Genomic DNA, 11,630 nt, shown 5'->3' on the forward strand with positions numbered 1-11,630 from the left:
AAGACACAAAAAACCCTTCAAAAAATTAATGAATCCAGGAGCTGGTTTTTTGAAAAGATCAACAAAATTGATAGACTGCTAGCAAGACTAATAAAGAAGAAAAGAGAGAAGAATCAAATAGATGCAATAAAAAATGAAAAAGGGGTTATCACCACCGATCCCACAGAAATACAATCTACCATCAGAGAATACTACAAACACCTCTACGCAAATAAACTAGAAAATCTAGAAGAAGTGGATAAATTCCTCGACAAATACACCCTCCCAAGACTAAACCAGGAAGAAGTTGAATCTCTGAATAGACCAATAACAGGCTCTGAAATTGTGGCAATAATCAATAGCTTATCAACCAAAAAGAGTCCAGGACCTGATAGATCCACAGCCGAGTTCTACCAGAGGTACAAGGAGGAACTGGTACCATTCCTTCTGAAACTATTCCAGTCGATAGAAAAAGAGGGAATCCTCTCTAACACATTTTATGAGGCCAGCATCATCCTGATACCAAAGCCTGGCAGAGACATAACCAAAAAAGAGAATTTCAGACCAATATCCTTGATGAACATTGATGCAAAAATCCTCAATAAAATGCTGGCAAACTGAATCCAGCAGCACATCAAAAAGCTTATCCACCATGATCAAGTGGGCTTCATCCCTGGATGCAAGGCTGGTTCAACATATGCAAATCAATAAATGTAATCCAGCATATAAACAGAACCAAAGACAAAAACCACATGATTATCTCAATAGATGCAGAAAAGGCCTTTGACAAAATTCAACAACACTTCATGCTAAAAACTCTCAATAAATTAGGTATTGATGGGATGTGTCTCAAAATAATAAGAGCTATCTATGATAAACCCACAACCAATATCATACTGAATGGGCAAAAACCGGAAGCATTCCCTTTGAAAACTGGCACAACACAGGGATGCCCTCTCTCACCACTCCTATTCAACATAGTGCTGGAAGTTCTGGCCAGGGCAATCAGGCAGGAGAAGGAAATAAAATGTATTCAATTAGGAAAAGAGGAAGTCAAATTGTCCCTGTTTGCAGATGACATGATTGTATATCTAGAAAACCCCATCGTCTCAGCCCAAAATCTCCTTAAGCTGATTAGCAACTTCAGCAAAGTCTCAGGATACAAAATCAACGTACAAAAATCACAAGCATTCTTGTACACCAATCACAGACAAATAGAGAGCCAAATCATGAGTGAACTCCCATTCACAATTGCTTCAAAGAGAATAAAATACCTAGGAATCCAACTTACAAGGGATGTGAAGGACCTCTTCAAGGAGAACTACAAACCACTGCTCAATGAAATAAAAGAGGATACAAACAAATGGAAGAACATTCCATGCTCATGGTTTGGAAGAATCAATATCGTGAAAATGGCCATACTGCCCAAGGTAATTTATAGATTCAATGCCATCCCCATCAAGCTACCAATGACTTTCTTCACAGAATTGGAAAAAACTACTTTAAAGTTCATATGGAACCAAAAAAGAGCCCGCATCGCCAAGTCAATCCTAAGCCAAAAGAACAAAGCTGGAGGCATCACGCTACCTAACTTCAAACTATACTACAAGGCTACAGTAACCAAAAGAGCATGGTACTGGTACCACAACAGAGACATAGATCAATGGAACAGAACAGAGACCTCAGAAATAATGCCGCATATCTACAACTATCTGATCTTTGACAAACCTGACAAAAACAAGCAATGGGGAAAGGATTCCCTATTTAATAAATGGTGCTGGGAAAACTGGCTAGCCATATGTAGAAAGCTGAAACTGGATCCTTTCCTTACACCTTATACAAAAATTAATTCAAGATGGATTAAAGACTTACATGTTAGACCTAAAACCATAAAAACCCTAGAAGAAAGCCTAGGCATTACCATTCAGGACATAGGCATGGGCAAGGACTTCATGTCTAAAACATCAAAAGCAATGACAACGAAATCCAAAATTGACAAATGGGATCTAATTAAACTAAAGAGCTTCTGCACAGCAAAAGACACTACCATCAGAGTGAACAGGCAACCTACAGAATGGGAGAAAATTTTTGCAACCTACTCATCTGACAAAGGGCTAATATCCAGAATCTACAATGAACTCAAACAAATTTACAAGAAAAAACAAACAACCCCATCAAAAAGTGGGCAAAGGAGATGAACAGACACTTCTCAAAAGAAGACATTTATGCAGCCAGAAAACACATGAAGAAATGCTCATCATCACTGGCCATCAGAGAAATGCAAATCAAAACCACAATGAGATACCATCTCACACCAGTTAGAATGGCCATCATTAAAAAGTCAGGAAACAACAGGTGCTGGAGAGGATGTGGAGAAATAGGAACACTTTTACACTGTTGGTGGGACAGTAAACTAGTTCAACCATTGTGGAAGTCAGTGTGGCGATTCCTCAGGGATCTAGAACTAGAAATATCATTTGACCCAGCCATCCCATTACTGGGTATATACCCAAAGGACTATAAATCATGCTGCTATAAAGACACATGCACACGTATGTTTGTTGTGGCACTATTCACAATAGCAAAGACTTGGAACCAACCCAAATGTTCAACAACGCTAGACTGGATTAAGAAAATGTGGCACATATACACCATGGAATACTATGCAGCCATAAAAAATGATGAGTTCATGTCCTTGTAGGGACATGGATAAAACTGGAAACCATCATTCTCAGTAAACTATCGCAAGGACAAAAAACCAAACACCGCATATTTTCACTCATAGGTGGAAATTGAACAATGAGAACACATGCACACAGGAAGGGGAACATCACACTCCGGGGACTGTTGTGGGTTGGGGGGAGTGGGGAGGGACAGCATTAGGAGATATACCTAATGCTAAATGACGAGTTAATGGGTGCAGCAAACCAACACAGCACATGGATACATATGTAACAAACCTGCACATTGTCCACATGTACCCTAAAACCTAAAGTATAGTAATAAAAAAAAGATAAAAAAATACATTTTATTGCTCAAGAAAAATATTCACTTGTTTATATATTATTTGTCATAATAAGATGGAGAAAAAGCATCCCAAATTTCAACAAGAAAAATGTAAACTTTAAGGTTAAAAAAAAAAACCCAAAACAGGCTATTTTTGTTCATAATACACATAACATTGAGTTTAATAATTTTAAATATATAACACACCTCTTGTTATTTTGGTAATACTTCTAAAATACATACAAATTTGCCGCAAATATATAAGATGTCTAAGTACTGTAAAGTACATGAAAATGGCTTAACTAGAAATCAAGTACTTTTCCAAATCCTTTCTTTCCAAGTTCCAAGTTCATTTCCAAACATCTCGTCTCTAAGTTCATTTCTTTTCTATCCCTGTAAAATCCATCAGCCAAGACCACAAGCCAGAATCACATCTGTCTTGCAGCCTTGGCTTATGAATTTTACAGTGACAGAAGACATATTCCTGTCAAGAACAAAGTCTATATACAAATAAAATCTATATATTTTTCTAAACAAGGAGATACTTTAAAAAATTTATTTCCATAGGTTATTGGAGAACAAGTGGTGTTTGGTTACATGAGTCAATTCTTTAGTGCTGATTTGTGAGATTTTGGTACACCATCACCCGAGCAGTATACACTGCCCCCAGTTTGTAGTCTTTTATCCCTCACCTTCTTCCCACCCTTTCCCTTTGAGTCCCCCAAGTCCATTGTGTCATTCTTGTGCCTTTGCATCCACATAGTCTAGCTCCCACTGGAACACCCAATGTTTGGTTTTCCATTCCTAAGTTACTTCACTTAAAATAATAGTCTCCAGGCTCATCCAGTTTGCTGAAAATGCCATTAATTCATTATGAAGAGATAATTTTAAAGGCTCAAGATAAGTTATAATATATAAACAATTATAAATTTTTGACATTTTGTTATGTAAAACTATAAATTATTTAGGTTTAAAAATAAATGTAAAAATTTTCACTAAGGAAGACCAAAATGAAACAATATTTTAATATAATTTTACTGATATTTACCATTTGTATTACTTCCATTTTCTCTTGTATCTATTCTAAAATTATATATGTGTGTATGTGTTATCACCCAGCAGATTCTTCTTCCTTGCTGCATGGATAAAAAGCCAATTCTCTGAGACAATGGTATTGAAGTAGAGAAAGAGTTTAATAATTTCAAGGCCAGCCAAGTGGAAGGACTGGAGTTATGATTACTCGAATCAGCCTCCCCAAAAATTCAGAGGTTAGGATTTTTCAAGGATAATCTGGTGGGCACTAGGGAATGGGGAATGCTGATTGATTGGGTTGAGGATGAAATTATAGGAGGTCAAAGCTGTCTTCTTGCACTGAGTCAGTTCCTAAGTGGGACCACATGATCAGTTGAGCCAGTTTGTTGGTATGGGTTACTTATCTGGATGCTGCCAGCTCGTCCATCAGAATGCAGAGTCTAAAAACCACCTCGAACAGCAATTGTAGGTTTTACAGTAACGTTATCTACAGAAAAAATTGGAAAGGATATGAATCTTGTAACCTCTGGCTGTATAATTCCTGACCATAATTCTAATCCTGTGGCTAATTTGTTAGTTTTACAAATGTGGTTTTTGGTCACCAAGCAAAAAGAGGATAGTTTTGGGAAGGGGCTATTATCATTTTGCTTAAAGGTTAAACTATAAAATAAATTCCTCCTGTAGTTACATTAGCCTGCACCAAGGAATGAACAAGGGCAACTTGGAGGCTAGAAGCAAGATGGAGTCAGGTCACTTTTTTTTTCACTGTCATTGTTTTTCTATGTCAGATTTCTCTCACTGCCGTAATTTTTGCAAAGGCTGTTTCAATCATATGCATGTACATACATATGTATATGTATACAATTGTGTTCAATGTAAAATTTAAATAAATACATTTTAAAGATTTTTTTCCCCTTTAAAGTTGATGAAACAATGTCTTACACTTTCAGTCAGAAAATCCGGTGATGAATCCTACTACCCTTCTAGTAACTGACTAATAAATGCCATCTTGAAAATGTCCCTTAGTTTCTCTGAGATTGTTTTGTTATTGATTAAATGTGTTATTGATTAAATTTTGCCTACCTGTATCAGTTAAATAGGGTAAGTTATGCTGTGCTAACAAATTACCTCCAAGTTTCAGTGGCTTTAAAAGAACATCCTCTCTTTTTTTTTTACTGCTCACCTAAGCAGCGTCTCAATGTTGTAGACATACGCCATCCTTGAGTCTATGGCTCCATTGCCTTCCATCTCATCATCATCGTGTTACAAAGCTTGTGGGGGCATTACATCTGGAATCAGATCTGTTTCTAAAAGAAAACCAGGCATTGCCCAATGAGAGACAGCTGTCCTTGAGGGGGCAGGGGTGCACAGAGAAATCCAGAGGAGAAGTAAATGGGCTTGTCAACAGGGTGTTGTCAGCAGAGCTCAAAGATGAAAAGTCAATCTCTTCTTTTTCAAGAATCACATCTGCCTGTGGCCTTGGCTTATGGATTTTACAGGGATAGAAGACATACTCCTCTCAAGAAAGCCAGCCACTTCCTTCTGGCCTCTTCTGTCTTTTGCTTCCTGAGCTCAAGACCTTTTCTCTTTTAATTCCATGGCAAATTCCACAGGATTCTAACTTGCCTGTTTTCTAAGTCCCTGAACAGTAATGATGGAATCTAAAGTTGGTTTTGAGGCTGCTTTTACTTCAAACTTGAGGCAGACAACTTTTTTTCCATTGGGTTTCAATGTTGAAGGTTTCTTATGAACAAGTTTCTACCATCCTGGTTATCCAAATTCCTGAGCACTTGAACAGAAGTATATGGGATTTTCCACACTGAGGCAACCTGCTACTGTGCTCCACCAGTCTGAAGTCTTTTTATTTTTCCCTAGTAAAAAACTCCAATATTTCCCAATAAAAATGCAGATATCTTCATTCTATCTGAAATAACCTTGATGTCCACTTCCTTCCAGAGACAAGTTGTACATTGCCAACATGATAACTTTGCTGCCATGTCAGCCTCAGCCTTTCATACTGTTCCTTGCCATCTGCTGAGCAACCAGAAAAAGTAAATCTAAAAAAAATTATCACCCTTAACATAACTGAGCTGTCCCCTCAGCTGTCTGGTTGGTATCCATTTTTGGTACTTGTCACAGAAGCAGGACAGCTGCTTCTCCATCCACAATACATCTTCTTCATCTCTGTTAGGGAATCCCTGCTCTAGTCATGACATCAGTCTACTGATGTCTGATCCTCCAATTGGACAATCAGGGGAGTCTCTCTCTCCACTTCACCTTCATCTAGCCCTTCTGAGGTAGATGTTATTGTGGCTTCATCACTATGTTGACTGATCAAACTACTCAGGTGGATGTAACTATCTATTCCTTCCTTCTCACAGAAGCAGTGCTTTTCAGTCACAATCCTAAGCTCTGGGCCATGAACTTAACAGGACTTTTACCAGGATCACACAGGCAGAAACTCTTCAGGAGACTGTACTCCTATACTTCTTTATTCAGACATAAGGAACTTTGAAAGCAGTAATTTACAATATATGATCCACTATCCTTTACTTGATCAAGTTTAAAAAGACAGTGACTAAAAAACAGATTAAGATACCACTAAGCTATTCTCCATCAACAGGCACAGATACACACACACACACACACACACACACACACACACACACACACACACAGTGTCCAGTGTCATCTGTCCCATTGATATTTCACATTCATTTCAAGTTAAGTTGTTTGAAATCCTTTTGCGAATAACATCTTCTGTCTTTCTGCTTCAAGTTGCTCAGTTAAAATAATCTGTTCTCCCAAAAGATGAATGTTTACTTTTTTTCTAATTTTTTCTCTCAGTGTCTCTGATAACTCCATCATGAAGCTTATGCTGGTCCTGCCATTGCTCCAGATGCATGCTGGCCACGTGGCTGCTGTCAGCATCACCACCGAGAGGCCCAGCAGTGCCTTCAAACGCCTCGACATCCCTGTGCTAGCTTCCAAGGCCTCTTTCTCCCACCTCTCAAGGCTGGTCAGTAGCATTTAATTTAGTTCAACAAACATCTATTGACTGTCTATTATAGGTAAGGCATCAAAAGACTTACTAGTGGAGGAGATATACAAACAAAAATGATCTATATTATAAGTCAGAATAGAATAAGTGGTGGAAATAAGTGCCATAAAAGAAACATCTGGGGAAAGAGAAGGAATAATATTCCGACTTGGGGACCAGATAATGTTTCACAGAACTGTAATATAAGCTGGGCCTAGAACAATGAGTAGGGTTTCAAAAGCAGGAGGAGGGGAGGTGTATGCAAGCTGGGGCAGAGGAAAAATATTTCAGATTAGAGTCAAAATATGAGAAAAATCATAGTGGTAAGAAAATTTATGGCCTATTTGGGCAATGTCAAGCAGTCTAACATGGCAGAAACATTTTGTCTATGTGTGTGTGTGTATGTGTGTGTGTGTGACTGAACCATGAAGAGCCCTGAATGCCATTCTAAAGTGTTTAGATTTTGTCCCTTACAATAGATGTCCTAAAAGGTTGCCCAGCTAGGGAATGATATGTGCAAACTTTTGCTTTAAGCATATATATATAGCTCTTGAAGCTGAGTGAAGAGTGATTGATAGACTGACAGAATGACAGTTAGATCTTGTGGAATACATTCAAACTAGGAGATCCAGAAATAAGAATGTGAGAAAGAAACCAGGAGGGCAGAGAGAATGGAGAGGGACTGATACGGAATATTGTGGAAGTGGACTCAATTGGACTTGACAACTGCCTACATATGGACAGCAAAGGAGAGGTGGGAGTTTTTTACTTGGGTGATATTCACATTTTCTCAGCGTTTACTCCCCTCCCACTAGGGGGTCATGCAATGACTCCACCGAATTCAGTCAATGTCCCTGGTCTCTTCTTTAGTTTTTCCTTCCTAAATTCATTCATATTGTTGGGCATACAGATTTTGCCTCACTGCCCATGCTTTGGCATTGATGTACATATAGGGTCTATAATCATAGAAGCAACCTTATGAAAGAACTGTGTCCCAACGATCTTTTAATACTGATCAGTAGGAGTAGTACTTTCCCTACCACTGTATGCAGACTTGAGCAAGCTCCATAACTCTTCCGTTCATCCTTATGTAAGAGAAAGAGTTATAGCCACTTTAAATGACTTGTCTCAATTAGGTAAAAAGAATGTGTAGTCAAATAACAAAACTTAGAACGTCATTTAAAGTATAAAATCATTCTCCAACCACCCCTTCCCAAGCTGGGGTCTGCTCTGCAATGGGTGTTGGCAACTCAACTCCTAGCATTTCTTCTCTTCCTTCAATTTGTTAGACTAATGGGATGAGAGGAGAGAGAAGGGAGATGGAAAAGTTGTTATCTTTGTTCTCATTTTACATGACTTTACTCCCTTCGAGCCTGACTGATGATAAAAGTTAATTCTTTAGTGGGCACTTTGAGGGAGTCATTGGAAACCCTCGTGTATCATCTCATCTATAGTTCCCTTGATACAGGTAAAAGTTTCCCCATCTTATCTGGTCACTTACTTCCTCTGCAGCTCTTTGCAATTCTTTGGTTCACCTTGAACTCTTGTCTGCTGAGGTCTCAGCACAGGCAGTCCTTATAGGGGAGGCTCTAATACAACTCACATGCTGGCTGACCCTCATCTGGTCCATGGGAAGCATAAACACATTCTTGGCTCAGACAATAAATCAGCAGATAATAAATTAGCAGACAATAAATCAGCAGCAACATGCTCCTAAAGCTGGAGGCCAGACCATCCCAATCCCTAGATTTTCTGAGTATGAGTCAAGCAATAGGCGGCCATGTCTCCATAATACATAAGACTTATCAAACTCTAGGCAACCCCTATAAACTCCCTCTCACTAGTTTGCGATGAGGCACAAACAGCTGTCAACTTTCCTTTGTTCCTCAAGAGGTGGGGCTTGAGGATGGAAGCAGTAATCTGCAAAGACATTTTCCGTACAAAGATAGTTTCTACTTTTGCTCTCATGACTATTTTTAAACTTCAAAAAGGCTGAGACATTTGAGAGAATCATGGAATCAGTCATTAACCAAGTTCATTAAAATTTTTATATGGTTTAGCACCCCCTTTCCAATGCAGAATTTTTAATATTTTGATATTTCAGTTGAAACTTCCAAATTTAACATTGGTTTCAATCATTGTCCATTTGATTCCCAAGCCCACCTTCTTCTTGGAGGTTGTTCTACTGTATTCAGGTTCCTGTTGATCCAAAACCTCCAGCCACTTTACTTTCAAATTCAGCTTATCAGGTTCCTGGTGTCAACATCTATGCCAGAGATGCGAATCATTTGCCCGGCTGGAGGGGAGATAGGGAAGTGATGTGACTAGAGAAATGTGTTGTAACTTCAGCACTGTTAACACTGTGGGTCAGATAATTCTTTGTTGTGGGAGTCTGTCCTGTACATTGTAGGATATTTGCAGCATCAGTGGCCTCCATCCATTGGATGCCAGTAGAAACCCCATTTCCTGGTTGTGAAAACAAAAAAAAAGTCTCTAGAAATTGCCAAATGTCCCCTGGGGGCAAAATCACACACAGTTGAGAACTATTGGAATAGAGTAAGAGAAACAGTTTAAGTTTTGCTGTTTATGGTGAAAGTAATGATTTTGGTTGTGTATGTTAGGAGAGGAGCTAGCAATACACTTATCTGGGGTGATTTAACAGTTGTGGTCTTACATTGATAAGCTAAGTCAAAGCTTGACTTCTGGTTTGGGAATCATTTGTACATAGCTGATATATGTACACCAGTGTGAGATGAGTAGTGAAAAGGGCTGAGGAGAAATGAGTGGAAGGCCTTTGTTCAAGGAATGGTCAAGTTGTAATTAGAGATTACAGTTGACTTGGAAGGATGTGGTGGGACAATTATAAAGCAAGAGAATGTTTCAGAAGGAGAATCAAGGAAAGAATGTTAAGAACTGCTGAGAGGCGAAGGAATACTTCTTTCTGTTTGACTTGTTCAGGCCAGACTCCAAGTAGGGCACATAGATGGTCTCGGCCAGTCTTTATTTTTTATTGGAATTGCAGAAGGCCCAGTATTGAGTCTGATTTGCCAAGCGTCTAAATAATTTTAAGAAAACTCATCATCTTACACAGTAACAACATGAAAATTCTCAGATACCAAGAAGTTCTTTCTCTAACAAGAAAGCTCCTAGACTTTCATGATGACATTTTTTCAGAACAGATTCTGCGAAGTCTGTTGTGTAATAGCACCATCTGATATATCATTTCCTATGGTGGAATTGTTTACTGAGACTAATTTGTCTGTTCACAAGTAAGAATCAGAAGATACTGCAATATCTTAGACTTTGTAAAGTAACAGAAAACCTAAAGTGGAACAACATACCAAGGATGATAATGGTTAATAAGCTAGAGACAAAGACTAGAAGGAACTAGAGAAAACAGGTTATGGATATTTTACATCAGTAGTTCTCAAACATTTCATTCTCAGCACCCCTTTATACTCTTAAAAGAGCTGTTGTTTATATATATAAGATCTATCTTTATTATGGTAATAGGAGCTGGGAAAATTGAATATACACGTATGTGTTTATTAATCTAAAAAGAGCAATAAGCCCATACCTGTTAACATAAATAATACATTTTTATTAAAAATAACTAGTGATAATAAAACAATTAGCGAGGATGAGGGCTTTTTAAAATATTTTTGAAATTCTCTTTAATATCTGGCTGATAGAAGACAGCTGAATTCTCACATTACCTTCTGCACTCTGTTATGATATCACACATTACATAGTCTCTATGAAACTTCATGTACATTTAAGGAAGAATGAGTAAAAAACACAAATGATGTTTTAGTATTATTTTGAAAGTACTTTTAACTTCCTAGACCCCTAGACAGTGTCCTGAGAGTCCCAAAACCACACTTTGATAACCGTGGTTTTAGATGATGGCTGTACGGTTTTAGGAGGACTAACATTAGTTTTAGCAAAGGCATCAGATTTTTGAAACAGGGTTTTAAGAAACAAAACTGACAGGAAGATATTTCCCCATACACTTTATCTTTAAATAAGCTTGGGGCATGGCACGAGGCAGCTAAAACTCATATTTACTGCCAATTTTTAGTTGGCTTCCAAAATTGGTTATAATTATTATCTATCCTCTAATGTAGAATGAGTAGGTTCTTTTATTTCTCTTTCAATAAAGTTCAGTCCTGGATATGACAAAAGGAGCTTTTCTGGAATGAATATTTGGAATGTAGAATTTACATTAGGTAATATTAGGTAATAAATATAAATGAGATTAAAAGAGTTATTAACATTTCCATTTGCAGTATTAATTTTGGCCAGGTAGATAATACTCAGAACATAAAATCTTTGGTAAGAAGAAAGCAGATGTGCAATAGTTTCTCTGGTATATGATACAATAGCTAGCATGGACCTAGTACTTTCTAGCAGGTCGTGGCAACTCAGTCAAGCTCATGTATGATAGAAATATCTAAGTAAATTTAAAGGATTGTAAGGCTGTCTATCTATCTGTCAATCATCTATCTATGTGCCATGTATTATAAAACTACTTCACTCTATACCCTGTTCAACTCTTCAGAGGAAATAATAT

The 11,630-nt window shown here is 37.9% G+C and overlaps 2 pseudogenes; both read right to left on the reverse strand.

Moving 5' to 3' along the window:
• Positions 1-5,196: 5,196 nt before the first annotated feature.
• LOC100600064 lies at positions 5,197-6,709 on the reverse strand (annotated as a pseudogene).
• A 32-nt stretch (positions 6,710-6,741) lies between these two features.
• On the reverse strand, positions 6,742-7,031 carry LOC100600398 (annotated as a pseudogene).
• Positions 7,032-11,630: the final 4,599 nt, after the last annotated feature.

This window comes from Nomascus leucogenys, chromosome 11, assembly GCF_006542625.1.
Source record: "Nomascus leucogenys isolate Asia chromosome 11, Asia_NLE_v1, whole genome shotgun sequence".
NCBI classification, from domain to species: Eukaryota; Metazoa; Chordata; class Mammalia; order Primates; family Hylobatidae; genus Nomascus; species Nomascus leucogenys.